The sequence below is a fragment of the Protopterus annectens genome, chromosome 1.part0 (genome assembly GCF_019279795.1).
Source record: "Protopterus annectens isolate FY-2018-M chromosome 1.part0, PAN1.0, whole genome shotgun sequence".
NCBI classification, from domain to species: domain Eukaryota; kingdom Metazoa; phylum Chordata; order Ceratodontiformes; family Protopteridae; genus Protopterus; species Protopterus annectens.
The window spans coordinates 464,507,391-464,526,379 of NC_056725.1; the positions used below are offsets into that span (position 1 = coordinate 464,507,391).

At 43.3% G+C, this 18,989-nt stretch overlaps 1 protein-coding gene across 1 annotated transcript in view; it reads right to left on the minus strand.

The window, feature by feature from the left end:
- The window catches only part of KDM5C (lysine demethylase 5C), a gene marked incomplete at its 5' end in the record, with an annotated part of 2,556,543 nt that overhangs the window by 158,900 nt on the left and 2,378,654 nt on the right, over positions 1-18,989 (minus strand).

The following is an 18,989-nucleotide window of genomic DNA, read 5'->3' on the forward strand; positions in this document are numbered from 1 at the left end:
ATACTAGAAGAATAAAAAATGAAGATTCGATAAGTATACAGGCTAAATGGAAAACAAACAAAAGATGTCAAGGAAGGGGAAGGAGCAAGCCTTTGTAACTTCTGCATTTCAGAGGGATGAAGGGAAAAGGCAGGAGACAGGAGCGTATCGACTCCTTAGGGTGTGGTCAGAAGTAACTACTTAAAGATTACTCTCAACAGCAGCAATTAGGAAAAGCAATTTTATGATATCCCAGGTACAAAAAGATGAACATATGATGAAAGAGGAAAGAAAAGGCACAGGACAAAATCAAATTACACTCCAATAAAAAGCTGTTTACAGCTAAGTTATTAAATAACCTTTATTTGCCTGCTCCAGACTGTAAGACGGGCTGCTTGGTACACACTTTTGTGGGCAAAAGCATGAGGGCCAGTATGTCTGTCAACCTCATAGTGCAAAAATTCTGGATAAAGCCAAAATAATGACGGCAGAAAGACCCAAAAATCATGGACAGACTTTTAACATTGTTCTTAACTTAGAAAGTTGCTAGAACAACAGATTTTGTATTAGCATGCATTTTGTGAAGAATATAAAGTCTGAAACTCAAATATCCAACATTATTTGAGAGACTTCAATCCTAAACCTGCCAGAAAACTGCAAATTTTATGAGCAACAGACTAAACATATGAGGTAAATATCTTGACATTCTGCAAAATTCTGGAGAGTTGAGAGAGATGAGGGGCCAGTATGCAGTAAAACTGAAATTATGAAAAATAAGAAAATAAACCATGCACAGAGCAGATAATTTATTATTTAATGGAAATAAACTGTAGCTTAAAGGGAATGAAATAAAATGCAAAAAAGTATAAGCAGCATGGAAGGAGGCAGAATCAAACAGTACTTAAAATTAGTCACAACCTACAACCACAGTCTGCTACAGAAAGCTTCTGGTGAAAAATCATTTTTAGAAAGTGAAGGATCTTCTCAAAAGGGATCACAAGTTTCCCTCTATGGCTTATTAGAATCAGACTGACAAACGAATGTCAAGCAATGAGCAACACAGCCCCAGTTAGAAAAAAAAGGAAATTCACAAAATTATGCTCCTTCTTGCAAAGTAAAATGTTAACACAGCCCCTGTCTGATGTTACTGATGCAGAATGCACCCATGTAGGCAAGCAAAGTAGGCATGTAATTACCTTTCTGGCTGTAATACGAATTTGTGGGCCATCAGTGTATCAGACTAAAATACCACATTCAAAAATGAGGCACACTGGTGTGCAGCCATCAAGACTGAACAAACTTTGTGGTGTCGCATCAGAAAGCACGTGACCTACAGGAAAGGGGCTGTATGGGGGCCTTCAACCCCGGAATTAAAAGGGGCTTTATTTTATTTATTTTACATTTGTTGACTGGGCTAGTCTAACTGGATATATGTCCATTTTCAGTTGAGGCCTGGGGAGAAAAGCTCCAAAACAGTATAAAGTGAATAAAGATACAAAGCATCTACTTTAAGAAAAACTTTATAACAATAGATTACTGTAAAAAAAAAACACTTTACCAGAGATTTAATTTAAGTTAGTAGGTGAGAGAGGAAAAAAGGGAAGAGAGAAAATGAAACAATATGAAGAAAAAGAGCGAGAGAAAAAAAGAAAAGAAAATATATTAGAGTTGGTGTAAAGAGATTTAGAGCAGTTGATATAACTATAGAAGAATACATATAGCAGATTTAGAGCAGTGGGTTAGACATGGAAAGCAAAAAGAAATTAACAGCTAGTATCTATCAAACATCTTGTATACATAAGATGTACACAGGGCATGGCATGTAACAAACATGTTATATACATAGATGTACACAGGGCATGGTATGTAACAAACATCTTATATACATAGATGCACACAGGGCATGGCATGTAACAAACATCTTATACACATAGATGCACACAGGGCAAGGCATGTAACAAACATCTTATATACATAGATGCACACAGGGCATGGCATGTAACAAACATCTTATATACATAGATGCACACAGGGCATGGCATGTAACAAACATCTTATACACATAGATGCACACAGGGCAAGGCATGTAACAAACATCTTGTATACATAGATGCACACAGGGCATGGCATGTAACAAAACCTCTGAAAAGACTAGTTTTTATTGAGTAGTAGTTAGACAGGGAACAGAAAATACTGAATTAAAACTAGAAAAAAATTGTAGAGCATCCTAAACAAATAGTGAAGGAAATAAATTGATATAATTGTTGAGGTAGTTTTAGAGGTATTTTAGCAAGGGGAGAGGGTGTCAGTCTGGTTTAGAACATGTACATAACCATTGGGATTTAAGGAAGACTATTAGTTGGTTCTTAAACAGTGGAGTAGATGTAAGGGAAGTTAGATCATTTGGAAGTCTGTTTCAAGTGTTTCCAACAAAGTTAGTAAAAAGGCAGTCACCAGACTTGCTATTGGATTTAAGGATGGCTACTAGTAACTTATTTGCTGAGCGTACAGTTTTGAGATTTATATAAGGACTAATAAGATTACAAAGTACAGGAGTATTAGTGGGATGGTACAGGACCTTGTGAGTGATAGTAAGCTGCTGAAGAACCACCTGGTTTTGAAATTTCAGCCATCCTAGCCATTGGCAGTGGTGGGTTCTAAAAGGGGAGCCAGTGGCAAATCTGGCGATGTTATAGGAAGTTGCCATTTTGTATAGATTAGTTTTAGATAGGTTGGTATAAATGGGGGAGGCATAGAATAGGGTGGAGATTAGATGGGTTTGAGCAATAGTAGTCCTGGCAGAGTTTGTAAGAAAGGGTTTAAGCCTGTAGCGGAAACCAAGTTTTCTATTAACTGCTTTGATGGTTAAGTTTATGAGAGTGCCATAGTTAAGATTATGATCAATTGTTACACCTAAGACATTGGTGGTTGTGGCGGGTGCTATTACAGTGCTATTTTTTTATGTAATTGTGAAATTAATAGGGGTACACTTCTGTGTGGGAGTGAACAGTAATAGTTTAGTTTTTTTTTGGTTAAGGAGGAGACAGCGTTGATGGAACCAGTTTTCAACTAAGGTAAGTACTCTGAGTACTGGACTGGAGTTCAGCTAAAGAGGCTGCGGCACAGAATAATGTCAAGTCGTCAGCATATTGTATGCAGGTGGTTTGAGGAAGGGTAGTTTTCAGATCATTAATGAAAACAGAAAAGATGAGAGGTCCCAGAATGGAGCCTTGTGGGACACCCATAGTGATTGGGAGCTGAGTAGATAATTTATTATCCCAAAGGACTTCCTGTTGTCTGTTACCTAAATAGGACTTAAACCATTTGAGTGCCAGATTATCTAAGGAAAGTGATTGTAGTGTATCTAACATTAACTGATGACTAACCATGTCAAAGGCTTTAGAGAGGTCTATACAGAGAGCAGAGGAAAGCAAGTTGTTATTACGATTTCTATTAATACAGTCAGAGAAGGATAAGAGAGCAGTTGTAGTGCTGTGGAATGGCCTAAAGCCATGCTGGCAGTCAGCCAGTAGCTTGTTTTGTAGGAGATGCTCAAGTAGCTGCCGGTGGATACATTTTTCCATGATTTTTGCTAAAGGAGAGAGTATGGCAATGGTCGAAAGTTAGCAAGTTCAGTTGAGTTCCCACCCTTATGCAATGGAATTATATGTGAGACTTTCCAGACAGAAGGGATGGTACATTCTGTAATAGTTCTGTTTATTAAGATGGAAATAGGGTAGGCTAGTATACCATCTGCCATTTGCAGATATTCTGTTGGGAGGAGGTCAGCTTATGGAGTACAAGGTTTAAGTTTTTGAAGCGTATGGACGAGTGATGTTGGCACTGGTTGTAGATTAAATTCAGGAGGATTATTAGCTATTGAGGGTGGTGTAGTGGTGCTAGCTGGGGATAAGGTATTTGCTAGTGATTTGACTGATTCTGAGAAAAATGTATTAAATGTATCTGCGATTTGGATGGGAGTGTTCTGAGTCAAGTTAGATGAGGTAGGAGTTTTGGAGTGACCTGGATGATGTAGCCTGTTAATGCCTGACCAGAATTTTTGTGGATTATGCGGTTGGTATTTGTATCTCTCTGGGACAGACATGTATCTCTCTTTGTATAGGACTTGTATCTCTCTGGGATAGAACATTTCCAGAAGGATCACTGCCAATGGTGCTATAAATGGGATATACAGCTAAAGGAATACTATGAAACCTGAGAGGCAAGTCAGCCAGGAGGACACTTAAAAGGAAGATGGTTCACACTAAAACTTTAAAACCTCCATTTTCTAAACCACTAGTCCTGGTGACAGTCATAGCTGTAGCACACTGAGCAGGGTGGACCACACTGTCACATCTCCAATAACATTGACTACTCATCCAGTAGAACCACCACGAATTCCAAGGCAAGGAGACACAGGTATTCTCGCTTGTATATCCTGGGTCTTCTCAAGGGCCTCCTCCTAAAGGTCTGAACCTGGAAAACCAGCAAGGCAGCACTGCCACCAGATGTCTAGACAACCACAACTGAAACATCATCTCATGCACGATAAAGAATGGCTCTGAGACCTTCCTAGACTGCTGAAAATACAGTTGTATATACTTACTATAAATGTAGATGTTCGAGTGTACCTCACTGTTGCAGTCCTGACTTGTGGGATTTCTCACTGTGGAAGCCGTTGGCTGGCCCGACTACCAGAGAAAAATCTTCCTCCTTCAACAGCCAGCTAACCAATGTCAATATGCTTGGGTATAAGTGGAGTCTGCCAGCGCCATGACTTCATTTTTTTTCTTGCCTCTAAAGCTAGGAGATCCTCCAAGAGGGACTCTGAGGTCAAGGGTCTGGAACACAAACCCAAAAAGGGGAAAGTTAAGAAGATGGTTCCCTGACTGACAAGAAGCTTGTCCTGTCTACCGTGTAGGCTAGGGAGGGAAAGAATACTGCAAAAATGAATACACTAGAAACATCTACATTTATGATTAATATACACAACTGTACTACTTTCTTTGTGTTTCACTGCTGCCGACTTGACTTTTGGGATGATTCCCAAAGCTGAAAAGAAGGGAGTATGGCAGACTAAGGAGAGGAAAGGATGCCCTGCAAGATGGCAGTGGCAAATCCTGCTGTGGACTTTGGTAAAGGTATGCACAGTAAACCAAGTAGCAGTCTCCAAAATGTCTTTGGTGGTGTGGTGCCCATGCACTGGCCCAGCAATCAAGGAGTCTCAATCCTCGCCACTAACACCAGTGATGGGTGTCCACATTAGGAAATATAACAAATACACACACAGTAAAGTACAATTTCCCTTAACAGCACACCGAGATCACAGTCAGTCTGGGGCTGGGTTCTCCATTTCTCTCCAGATCCCCAATAAGACTCCCCACTGGCACAGCTATAGGGTCCAGATCTCAGCCTAGTGGTCCAGCTGAAACCTCCAGCACCTTCTCTGTACAACCATTCTGTATAACCAGTGCTGTGTGTCCCTGCCAAGTAGCTGACACAAAAACACTTTGAGATAGTTATATACAAGCAAACAGATGCTCCTGGGGAAGGCTGGCATAGGTTCTCTAGCTATTCACCTTCCTGCCAGTCTTTAGGGTAGTACCAGCTGCCACCAACCACTAATATCAGCTATTACTAAGGCCCTTACCAAATGGTGTCCAATTATTACTGTGCAATATTATTATCCAAATAGTAAGTGTGACTGAGCAGCAAGACTACTAGAGTGGCTTTGTACAGTATAAGTATATACATGCAATGTACTCTAGAGCTTAAATTATCTCTACACAAAACAGCCACAGTTGAAAGGTTTAAAAATATTTAATAATAAATAATAAAAAGCACAAGACAATACTTCTTACTACACAGTGCTAGTCAAGAGTTCAGAGGTCACAGGAAAATGCTTAAAATAATAGAGTAGAATAGTTCTGACATCAATACAGAAAACAGCTAGACTAAACGTACTATTTTCCATCTACATCCAAGAGCAATCACAGTTCTAAATAAACATATGCACAGAGCAAAGCAGAGTATTGGTGAGTTGTTGTCAGCTTTAGACAATCTAAAATTCTCTCAGTCTGTCACTGAGAAAGTCCTTTAAATTGATAATACATCCCGCTGACTCATTTTATATTACATCATTTTTAATTTTCTGGTTTCCTAGGCTAACAGAAACTCTACATTTACATTTCTTATTAAGCTTGCACCTGGTCAGGAAACCACAATAATTAAAGACATGATATATGTAAAATCTAGCAATTAACTCTGGTCTCAAAACAATAGAAAGAATCTGCTGGTACAGACCATGGCACAGAGTTTGAGATCAGTCATACAAGGCTCGACTTACCAGCTTTCTTGCAGCAGAGTGCACTGTTGTTACATTTTTTATGTTTAGCCTCTAATACAGTCTTCGCACATTTAAGAGAACAATGCTATAGCTTTTATAAATGTTTGCAAAGACAGAATTATTTACAAAATTATACCTAGCTAGGCTGGCAGCCTTCACATATCTTCACCACCCCCCTCGGAGAACTCGAGCTAGTTTTTCAAGTGTCCCTTGAGAAACGTTGCTTGAGAGGGTTAGGTCTATCTGAGTATACCTTACCCCATTCCCTGTCTTGACAGCCCATCTGCGTTGGCATTGCTACTCCCACTGCGGTGCTGCACTGACATATCATATGCTTGCAACCCTAGGCTCCATCTTAGCAACTTGGCATTTTGCTGGCTGGCTCTGTCTAACCGTGTTAGGGGATTGTGATCTGTCACTACAGTGAATTTTCTTCCATACAGATAAGGCTGAGGTTTCTGCAGTGCCCACACTATGGCTAGACATTCCTTTTCTACAGCTGCATAGCATTCCTCCCTGGGTTGGATCCTATGACTGAGATAAACCACTGGGTGCTCTTCTCCCTCTGAAGAAATCTGACTAAGTACAGCCCCCACCCCATGGTTTGAATCATCCACTTGCACAACAAATTTTTTGCTGTAATCTGGACTGGCTAACACAGGGGGTCCTCCCCAAAGCTTCTTTAAGCTTATGGAATGCCTGCTCTCATGCTGGGGTCCACACTACCTTATTTGGCCTGTTTTTCCTTGTCAGGTCTGTGAGGTGAGCAGCTATGGTACTATAACTGGGGATGAACTTTCTGTAGTACCCTGCTGTCCCTAGGAATGCCCTCATCTGCTTTTTGGTAACAGGTGCAGGCAATACCTGAATGGCTTCCACTTTGGCAGGTTCTGGCCTGATCTTACCACTCCCCACTCTATGTCCCAGGTAGGAGACCTCTGCCATACCCACCTGACATTTGCTGGGCTTAATGGTCAACCCTACCCCTTTGTAGTCTACCCAGCACCTCCCTGACATGTTGAAGGTGCACTTGCCAGGAACTGCTGTTGATGGCAATATCATCTAGGTAAGCAAGGGCAAACCCCCTCCTGCTAGGATGTGATCTACCAGCCTCTGGACAGTTGCCAGGGCATTTTTTATCCTAAAGGGCATCTTTGTCAACTCATACAAGCCAAAAGGAGTCACAAAGGCTGACTTCTCTCTAGCAGTGGGAGTCAAGGGTACATGCCAGTAACTCTTGGTAAGATCAATGGCTGCAAGATACTTAGCCCACCCAGCTGCTCTAGGGCCTCATCTGTCCTAGGCATGGGGTAAGCATATGACTCTGTGTGACTATTTAATTTCCTGTAGTCCACATTGAACCTGGTGCTGCCATCCTTCTTTGGCACCAGAACCACTGAGGAGGCCCAGGGACTGTTGGACTCTTGAATTACCCCTAGTTCCAACATTTCCTGTATCTCCTCCCTCAGAGTCTGTTTTGACTCTCAGGCACCCTATAAGGGGCCTGCCTAATAGGCCTTTGGGGTCCTGTATCCACCTGGTGCTGCACCAGGTGGGTGCACCCTGGTTTCCCAGTGAACATGTCCCCAAACTTATGTAACACTGCTTGAATTTCTCGAACCTGACTAGGAGATAGCTGCTGGAACATTTCTACCCCTTCCACTGAAGTGTCAGTACGAGCCTCACTGTGGAGATTAGTCACCAGATCTCCCTCAGACTCCTCCTGCAATCCACTGCAGATACTCAGCACAAGGGCCTCCCTATCATGGTAAGGTTTCATCATGTTAACATGGTGCAATTTGTGCTCCTGCCTAGCAATTCCACCATGTAGTTAACCTTTCTTACCACCTTGCAGGGTCCCTCCCAAGCTGCTTGCAGGTTGTTGTGTCGGACAGGAATGAGAACCATTACTTGCTGCCCTACATAATACTCTCTAGCTCGAGCATTCCTGTCATACCATACCTTTTTCTGTTGGGATTCTGCCAGGTTCTCCTGGGCCAAGCCCATGAGTTCCCTGAGACTTGTCCTGAGGTTTAGGACATATGCCACAACAGACTCCTTGTGGGATTCACACTCACCTTCCCGCTCATCACAAATTAAATCTAGAGGTCACCTCACCCTATCCCCATACAGCAACTCAAAGGGTGAAAAACTTGTGGATTCCTGGGGAACCTCTCTGTAAGCAAACAGATGGGGCAAATATTTGTCCCACTCACTCAAACTGGTCTGCAAATGCCTGCAGTATGAACTTGATTGTAGAGTTTAACCTCTCAACCAGACCATTAGTCTGGGGACGGTAGGGGGTGGTCTTCAGGTGCTTCACCCCCACAGTACTTCCACAGACAAGCCAGCAGGTCAAACATGAAACTGTTGCCTCTGTCAGTCAGTACTTCTGTTGGGAAACCTACCCTGATGAAAATCTCTAACAAAGCATTTGCCACCTTTTCTGCCTCAATGGAGGACAAAGTTACTGCCTCAGGGTATCTTGTAGCATAATCTACTACTACTAGGATATCATTTTTCCCTGTGAAACTTGGGGTACTCAGAGGCCCCACAATATCCATAGCTACCCTCTGAAATGGCTCCTCAATCACAGGCAAAGGCATCAAATGAGCTCTTACCTTGTCTCCTGCCTTGCCTATCTTTTGGCACTGCCCACAGGTCCTGCAGTACCCTGTTACATCTCTGGAAATTCCAGGCCAATAAAACATCTCTTTGTACATTTTATGGCCTGCAAAGGAAATATCATGGGCTATGGCTAGAAGCGTGAGATGGTAGGCTCTAGGCACTACCAGCTGCTGTACCCTCTCACCTTCTAGCCCTCCCTCAGGGGTCCACTCTCTATACAGTAACCCTTTGTCCCAGTATACAGATTCCCCTTCTCTTGAGAATCAGGTGCCTCACTAGCTACCTGCCTCAGGCCTTGTAATGTAGGGTCTGAGACTCTCTGTTTGTAACCTTTCCCAGCTCCCCTTCCACAGGAAGTCTGGCATCCACTGACAGTGATGCCTCACTGTCAGCCTGGGTACTACCACTCACCTCTACCTTTGCAGTCACTCTGTCCAAGGGAACTTCAGTACCCACAAGCAGCTGTGGCTCACCTTCAGTCTGACTGCTACAGAATAACTCCCTCCCTGAAGTAACCACCTCACCAGCCCTGGCTGCAAGTATGCAGTCTGTCTGGGTCTCCCCCAGGCTACCAGACCCACATGTGCTCGTTTCGAAGCCTGACTGCGTGTAACTGCATTAACACATGGTACTGCCTCATCCAAATCCTTCCCTATCAGGACATTTGCAGGATGGTAGTTCAGTACCCATGTTGTCTCAAGACAACCTACTATTGGCATTTTGTTTTTCCCACTTACTGGCTTCCTTACCTTGCCTCCAAGGACATCTGTATGCCACATGGCCCCACTGGTTGCATTCAAAACATTTAACCCTAGGTCCTGGCCATGTACCTGGAGTAGTGGCTTCCCCTTCTACTGGCAGATTCAGTTGGGGCAGTGTGGGCTGACCACCATGGGTTCCTTTAGACCCATGAGCAGTACTGGGGGTCCCTTTCCTGTGCAGAGATGCCCTGCTTGCTAGGTATAGGTCTCCCTTCCATAACACATCTAAAGTAGCACACTATCAGCTAACCAGATCCTCATGTCCTCAAAGTGCTAAAGGCTTGTTCCCTCACCAAAAAGGTCTGTCAGCCCATCAGAAGTGGTGACCTGACATCCACTCACCCACCTATGAAAATAAGTGCTCAGTTCAGCAACATATTCACACACACTTTCATCTGCCTTCCATCTATGCTCATGAAACTTTTTCCTACAATTTAAGGTGTTAGCTTAAAAAACTCTTAGCCAATTCTTAGCACTATAATCGAAATATTCACAATCAGAAAGTTTAGACAACACAGTTACAGCTTTACCATGGAGTAAGGGTGTCAGGAACCATACCCAGAGCCTTTGGTCAACATAATACTGTTTATATACCCTCTCAAACATATGAATGAAACTATCAAAATTATCCCCTCTGTAAACTACAGAAGAAATTTAGTGACCTTTTGTGCTTCTGGGATCCAGTTACTCCCTTCCTCATTACCTCCATGACTCTAGCAAAGTGTCAGCATCTCCTACTCATGCTGCCCTCTGCCTCTCCTTTTCCTCAGCTTCCAAGCATAGCAGTTTCTCATTCCCCTCAGCCTGTAGATGTCTCAGTCTCTCTGCTGCTTCTGTTTCCAAACACTTTGGCCTCCAACTCAAGTCTCTTTAGCTCCAGATGAATTTTTAAGTCCTCTGCAGAAAGGTTGAGCTGTCCATTCTCTGAGTGTTGTACATCTCCACAGCCAGTCTGATCGCCCTCCTGATTGCCGTTTTCTGATGCAGTTGTGAACAAAGTTGCAATCATGTCTGCCTTAGTTAGGTTTCCATGCACCAGTGTCTTAGCCTGGCACATCTCAGCCAACTAGCTCCTTGACAGCTTGCCATACTCCTCTGCTGACATACTTGCCTGCTCTCCCTGACTAACTAAGCTAACAAAAGAAATAAAACAATTGTGATCTGAACTCTGAATATTCACTATGTGGCTGATTTAGAGTTCAAAAACACCTTCGGTGATCACTGTACACAAGCTACAGGAATTCAATATACACACCACTACAAGCCAATTGCCAACCAATTAATATGTGGTGTGGATATCCCACCACTGCCACACAATGTGTGACACCCGTGCACTGGCGCAGTAATCAAGGAGCCTCAATTCTCACCACTATATCAGTGAGGGGCGTCCACATTGGGAAGGATAACAAATACACACACAGTAAAGTGCAATTTCCCTTAAGAGCACACAGAGGTCACAAGTCAGTCTGGGGCTGGTTTCTCCCTTTCTCTCCAGATCCCCAATAAGACCCCCCACTGGCACAGCTATAGGGTACAGGTCTCAGCCTAGTGGTCAAGCTAAAACCTCCAGCACCCTCTCTGTCCAACCTGTGCTTTGTATCCCTGCCCAAGTAGATGACACACAAACTTTGAGATATGAGTTATACACAAACCACAGACACTCCTGGGGAAGGCTGGCACAGGTTCTTAAGCTATGCCCCTTCCTGCCAGTCTATAAGGTAGTAACCAATGCCACCAACCACTAATATCAGCTACTAATAAGGTCCTTACCAAGAGGTGCCCAATTATTACTGTGCAATATTATCCAAATGGTAAGTGTGACTGAGCAGCAAGACTACTGGAGTGGCTTTGTACAATATCACTACATACATACAATGTACTCTAGAGCTTAAATTATCTCTACACAAAACAGCCATAGTTGAAAGGTTTAAAAATATTTAATAATAAATAAAAAACACAAGACAATACTTCTTACTACACAGTGCTAGTCAAGAGTTCAGAGATCACAGGAAAATGCTTAAAATACAGCAGAATTGTTCTGACATCAATACAGAAAAAACAGCTAGACTAAACTTACTATTTTCTATATATCTAAGAGCAATCACAGTTCTAAATAAACTTACATATAGAGCAAAGCAGAGTACTGGTAAGTTGTCAGCTTTAAACAAAATCTAAAATGCTCTCTGTCTCTGAGAAAGTCCTTTAAATTGATAATACATCCTGCTGACTCATTTTAGATTACATCATTCTTAACAATTCTCTGGTTTCCCAGACTAACAAACTCTACATTTACATTTCTTAGTAAGCTCGCACCTGGTCAGGAAACCACAGAAATTAAAGACATTATATATGTAAAATCTAGCAATTAACTCTTGTCTCAAAACAATAGAAATAATCTGCTGGTTCAGACACCATGGCTCCCAGTTTGAGATCAGTCATACAAGGCTTGACTTATCAGCTTTCTTCCAGCAGAGTGCACTGTTGTTAAATTTTTGACGTTTAGCCTCCAATACAGTCTTCTCACATTTAAGAGAACACAAGCCTATGGTTTTTAATATTTACAAAGACATAGAATTATTTACAAAAGTCTACCTAGCTAGGCTGGCAGCCTTCACATATCTTCATAGGTGGGCAGCTCTTTGAGGAAGGCAGTAGCCCTATTGGAGTGTGCCCTCACAGCATCAGAGGCTTTCTTACCATGATGGCTGTAACAAAAATACATAAAAAGTGTCAGGTCCATTTAGAGACAGTTTGCTTAAAAACTGGTTTGCGTTCAGAGCCAGTGGAATAGCCACAAACAGTTGGGGCGGCCGCGGTGGTGCAGCTGTTAGCATTGCCACCTCACAGCAAGAGGTTCTCCAGTTCGATTCTTGGCTGGGGTGCCTTCTGTGCGGAGTCTGCATGTCCTACCTGCGGTCTCGTGGGTTTCCTCCGGGTGCTCCAGTTTCCTCCCACATCCCAAAGACATGCTGTAGGTGGACTGGACACACTAAATTGGCCCTAGGTGTGAGTGCATGCATGTGTTTCCTTCTGTGGAAGGATGGGCGCCGGGCTGGCAACTCGACACCGTAAAACTCCACTGCCAATCATGAGCAGACAGGTGAACCACTGTGGCAACCCCTAACCAGGAAAAGCCGAAAGAAGAAGTTGGTTTGATTTTCTAACAGTCTTTGTTCTGTCCAGATAGTAACAGGGCTGCCTATGCACCTCCAAGAAATGGAGTATTCTTTCCCCTTTGTTTTGGGGTTGGAGAAGAAAGTAGGCAGATGTATGGCTTGATTTATGAAGGTCCCTGTCACCACCTTTGGCATCAAGGAGGGGTTAGTCCTGAATGAGACTCTGGGTGGAAGATGAGGAAAGGTTCCACCGACATGATTGCCTGCAGCTCAGAAACCATTCCAGCAGAGGTGATGGCCAACAAGAAGACAGTCTTCCATGTCAAGATTTTTAACTCTGAGGGAGCAGCTGGTTTGAATACTGGAAGACTAAATTTCTCCAGAACAAAATTATGGTCCCATGGTGGGGCTAAAGGTCTTCTGGGTGGCCTGATGTGGATTACCCCTTTAAGAAACTGCTTTATAAAGGGGTGGGAAGACTGGAGGTTGGGCAGGAATGTAAGCTGAAATAGCAGAGGCATACATTTTTATGGATGAATAAGACAGAGCCTTGTCAGAGAGGCTGGCCAGGTAGGTCAGGATGACAGGAATATTGGTTAGATGAGGATTTTGTGCATTTTGCCCACACCAAAGTGAAATTTTTTTCCATTTTGTGGTGTAGGATTTCATAGTGCTAGGCCTGTTGACCTCTGTTAGAACATCCTGAACCTATTTGTCTAGGACAGGATCCTTTCCAAGCTGTTAAGGTATCCTCTAAGCTGACAATTTGAGGGTCTGCAGGTTGGGATGTGGAATCTTGCCCTGTGTCAAAAGATCCAATCTCTGTGGCAGCTGCCATGGCTCCGTGCTGGTTAAGCAAAGTAGTACAGGGTACCAGTGTTGCCTGGGATAAGGCACAGAGGAAGAGGCATGTTCAAGGGAAAGAGAAAGCATCTGTCTTGCAGGCTGACTTCATTTTGTCCCTGGAACAAAACTTTTTCAAATGAGCATTCTCCCTGGTGCAAAAAGGTATTTTAGAGGCACACCCCATTGTTTGGCTATACTGAGAAATACTTTCCAATGCAGTTGCCATTCATGGGGATCTGACAGGCTTCTGCTGAAGTAGTCTGCTAGTTGATTGCACAAACCTGGCAGGTGCTGTGCCATAAGGTGCAATCCCAAGGGGTGTGCTGTTTCCCCAAACATCCAGTGCTGCACGACAAAGAGGGTTCCGCCCTGTTTATGTACCACATGATTGTGGTACTGTCTGTTTTCACTACTAGCACTTATGGTTTCCATTTCTCTTGGAAGGCTATAAGGCCTTTTTTGACTGTCACAAGTTCTTTTAAGTTTGGGTTTGTTCCTGAACTTGTGGTCCACTTCCCTAGTTGAAGTGGGCTCACAAGGCTACTTCTAAGGCTTCTGTAGTCAGTGTTTGTCACGGGGGGGGGGGTGAATATGAAGTGGAGACCCAAGTTAAGGGAGCAATCCTAGGCTGACCATACAGATTCCTCTCTCAGACAAATGATCAAGTTTTATCTTGGGTGGGAGGGGCTCTGAATATTGGCATCACACATTCTTGAGGTACCAGTGAAGTTTTCTCATGTAATAGCCTGGCCAGGGGGAATCATTAGGATGCAAAAGGCCATAAAGCCCAATGCCCTTAGGTACTCCCTGGCTGTGAGGACATCCCTGACCATGATTTTTTTGAAGTACAGGGTCAGGAATGAGACCTTGTCTGGAAGCAAGAAGGCCTTCTGAAGGGTAGAATCTAGGAGAGCCCCTAGGAACACAATCCTGGTTGGGGGGGGGGTGTATGGGATTTCAGTGTATTGATGCTGAACCTCAGGGAGGTAAGAGGTTCTGGATGAACAGTAAGTCTGAGTTACATTTTGCCAGGTTTGCATCCTGGGTAAGACAGTCATCTAGATAAGGGTTAATCTTAACCCCTTGTGTTCTGCAGAAGGTCATCAGAGGGGGCAGGCACTTTGTGATGATCCTGCGAGCAGCAGACAAGCCAAAAGACACAGCACAGAACTGATAGTGTCTGGAACCTGCTCAGAAGTATAAGTAGCTTCTGTGCGATTCATGTATAGGAATTTGTAGGCATGAATCTTTTAAATCCAGGGTAACATGAAGGCATTTCGAGAGATCATGGGCAAAAGTTTTTCAAGGGGTAGCATCCTGAATTTTTGAACCTGTAGGAATTGGTTGAAAGCAGACAGGTCCAGTAGAGGCTGCCATGTGTCTTCTTCCTTTGGACCAGGAAGTGTCTGGAGTAAAACGCCCTTTCTACTTTTAGGTGTTCTGGAACTGGTTCCACAGAGTCCTGAGAGCATAGCATCTCTATTTGGGTCAATGTCTCTATACTTCGGTTTGGGGGAATGTCTGGGAAGCCTGAGGGCTTCAACGGCTGCTTGAATCTGAGTTTGTAGCTATTTGATATAATGTTTAGCACCCACTAGTCTGTAGTAATGAAGGCCCAGTTTCTTTGGAATAGTGATAGCCTCTCCCTAGCCTGGGAGAGGAGGGATGAGAAGGGGAAGATAATGATGGGGAGCATCACAGATAAGTAGTCATTGTTGTTCCCTGCCAGAGGCTTGTGGCTTAGAACTCCCTGGTCCTGATGTTTCTGAATGCCATTGCCTGGGCCTTGGTGTTGCCTTTGGTCCCTTTCCCTATGGGTTTTCTTTACCTAGCTTCAGGTTGGCAATGTAAGGACCATTGCTTAGAAGGGTAGTTTCTGCTGAAATGTGTGGGTTGTATTTGAAGAAAGTCCTTAACAGTCTGCATAGACTTGGCCTTATCCTACATTTTCTGGAGTACAGCCTCAGCCTTGGGCTCAGAGGCATCTAGGAGGTTTGATTTTACATAACCTGTGAGGGCCTGATCCCTCAGCCAAGTGTGCCTTTTGATGACACAGCCTGTAGCTGCAGGTCTGCTGGACACTTCCATAGCATCATAACCACACTATAGGGGCTGTTTTGCTACATGAGAGGAGGAATTACAAAGGTCCAGTAACTTTTTTGAGAGACTTGTTCTCTATAGTCATTAGTTTCTGCTTCATCAAATCCAGTACAGTTTCTTAGCATTTATTCATGTGGAACTGGCAATTCAAGGCCCTCAACAGAGGGTAACAGATGTGTAAACCTTTTTACCAAATCCGTCTAGAGCCCTACTTTCTTCATCTGTGGGCAAGTTTTTTTTTGAGGAGGTAGCAGTGGCTCCCTTAGGGCCAGGGGTCACAACCTCAGGATCAGGGCTCCTGAAGAGATGCTTGTGTGAATCTAGAACCCTATAAAACATGCCAGGGTTTCTAGAAGCAGGAGGTAGGGAGTCTGGTTTCAAAGAAGAGTCCTGAAATACATCATCCACCACCTCTAAAACAGGAGATATGGCAAGGGGTTCATGTTCTGGGAGGTTTAGAAATTCCCTAATCCTTTTCTTGCAGTGAGGGTAATCTTGAGCTTCCCACTGGAAGTGCTCCCTGAAGGTGTGCAGGGTTTCCCCAAAGGAAATATCCTCAGGAGGGGAGGCAGAAGCCAAGTTCCTCTCTAAGTCCAACTCTTTAAATAAGGCAATGGAGACACCTTCAAAGATAGAATCCTCCTGGTCAGAATCCTCATCTGACTCAAAAGGGTGAGAAAGGTCTTCTGGATGGGAGTCCCTTTTTCTTTTACCAAGACAGGTTGTCTGGATCTCACAAGAGAGATTAGGTTTTCACACAATTTCACAAGATTCTGCTGGTAAACCTGAGAATGGGAGTCGGTAGGCCTAAGTTGGGGTTGGGAGGTTGTCACTTAAGAGTTGCCTAAGATTTAGGTTTGACATCAGATGAAGAGTGGGTGCCCGGCTCCCACAGAAGAGAGGCAGCTGCAATGTCCCGGTGCCTTGAGAAAATGTAGTTAGTTTTAGTGTAGTCATCTGAAGCCCAGGCCTGCAAAGTGATCCCAGACCCAACCGATGAACCAAGTCCCACCTGCTTGAAAGAATGTCACGGCACCAGAAGGCATATCAGACTCCAAACTAATCTCGATAGGGGTATGTGCCACCACTTCAATTGCAGAAGGAGGCTGCGAAAGTACCTCACTTTCTTCAGTGATAAAAAGCCTGGGAGGATTAGCCTACGGCGAGCAGGCATCATCCGAGGCCTTAAGCCTGGGGCATTCTTCCTTCTCCCATTCCCGCTTAGGGATGTCAACTTTGGATTGACTGGTGGATACCATAGGATGCAAACAGCCCGATGACTCACTATGTTGTCTATGTAAAAATCTCGACCCTACATCTAGTGATCCTATTAAAGTGGGTGCAAAAATAACAGTTGGGAATGTCATGATCTGAGCCCAATCAAGTAACACAGAAGGAATGGAAGTTCTGGTGGGGAATCCGTCCACAGCACATACAATTATTAGTTTTCTGACAGTCAAAAAATGCAAAACAGGTTCCCCAATGGGGTACTTAGCTTTCCAGAGTCTTCTTTCTCTGGTGCAGATCAACTGATGCACTGACTGGAATAATGCTTTGGGCTCCAATGGCAAGAAAGAACTGGCATCATGGTGCCTGCAGACTCCCCTTATACCCAAACATATGGATGTCAGTTGGGGAGTCTACCAGCTATTGGAGGAGGGAGCTTTTTCTCTGGTAGTTGGGCCAGCCAAGGGCTTCCATGGCGGGAAATCCAACAAGTCAGGACTGCAACAATGAAACACGAAGAACATCATCTCACTTCATCAAAGATGTTAACTGCATTAATGTATGTCAAATGAAAAAAGCCTGCAATGCTGAACAACAGAGAAACTGGAACTGTGAAACAAAAATGTGTACTGTAAATTCTACAAATACAAAAACCATTACTGCACAAAGCAAATGTGAATCCTGGACCTGCAAGTGCACAGAATTGACAGCCAGGGAAATGATAAAATGTAAGAGAAAACTGGACAACAGCAAAAAAATAGTCTTGGCATCCATTAAGAATACTAAACAAAAGTGAAAATAAATCAAAAATGGGATGGATGGATGACGTATGTCAAATTTCAAAAACAAAAGCACAATGATTTAAACAGCAAAATAGTATAAAGCCTCACAACAACACAGAAGACCCTAAACTCTTTGAAGGCAAATGACACACCATTAAGCTATAAAGTCAAACTGAAACCATTAAAATATAAGGTGCATATCAAAAGAGGACATACCGTAGGATGCCCTGTTACACTGAATATGTATTTTGATGTCCACTTCCTTGGGAACACATGTCATTATGGTAGATCATCAAACAGCCATCACAAAACCTAATCCTGTTTTCTCTCCACATATGAAGAAGACTTTGAGGATGGCTGGTCCTGCCACATTCACCACAGCTTGCAAAGCCAAGAGTGTACAGAATTTGTATTCAATGCAAAGCCTCAGAGGTAAGTTCACTATAACTCAAAAATTAGGAAGGATATTTGGGATGATCTTTCTCTACTTTTCAGACTTCATATCCTTCTTACATACCTATCCCATGTATATAGCTCTTATGCAAACCACCACCAAAAAAGTCTTCAGGTCCTATTCAGTATAAGACAATGACTGCTGCATGTCACCAAATGCCTCTGCTATCTCCTTAGGGAATGAAATGCTCAGTGCTACTGAATGATACAGATGAGTGGGGGGCTTGGGGAGGGGCTAAGTTATACAAAGTGTTGTCAGCCGCTGAATCTATCAACGTACAATCTATGCCACGTGGAATGGTATCCTTGCTATTTAGAACATGAAAATAAGTTATTTACACATTTCAGGGCTACATACTCAAAACCTGTTAGTACATACAACAGTTCCAGTGTTAGCTCATGCTCTGAAGCCATGATAAAGTGCCACACAGGTGGTCATACCCCATTTTTGCCTTTGCTGACATCAGATCAAATGGCAATGGCAACAGCCTACTGTTTTTGTCCACAAACCAACATATCAGTGAACTGAATAAAGCTGTTTATGTATGTGGGTTAGGGAGTGGGGGAACATCCCATCCATAATCCAAAGCTGTGACCACCCATCCATAATGCAAAGCTGTGACCAGTGTACATCTTCCAAGTATTCCCTGGGTTAACAGCAGCAAATTACTATTGTACACCATGTAAATAAAGAAACCCTCACAGAGAGGACAATAAGAAAGAATCAAGTCATTCATTACCTGCAAACTAA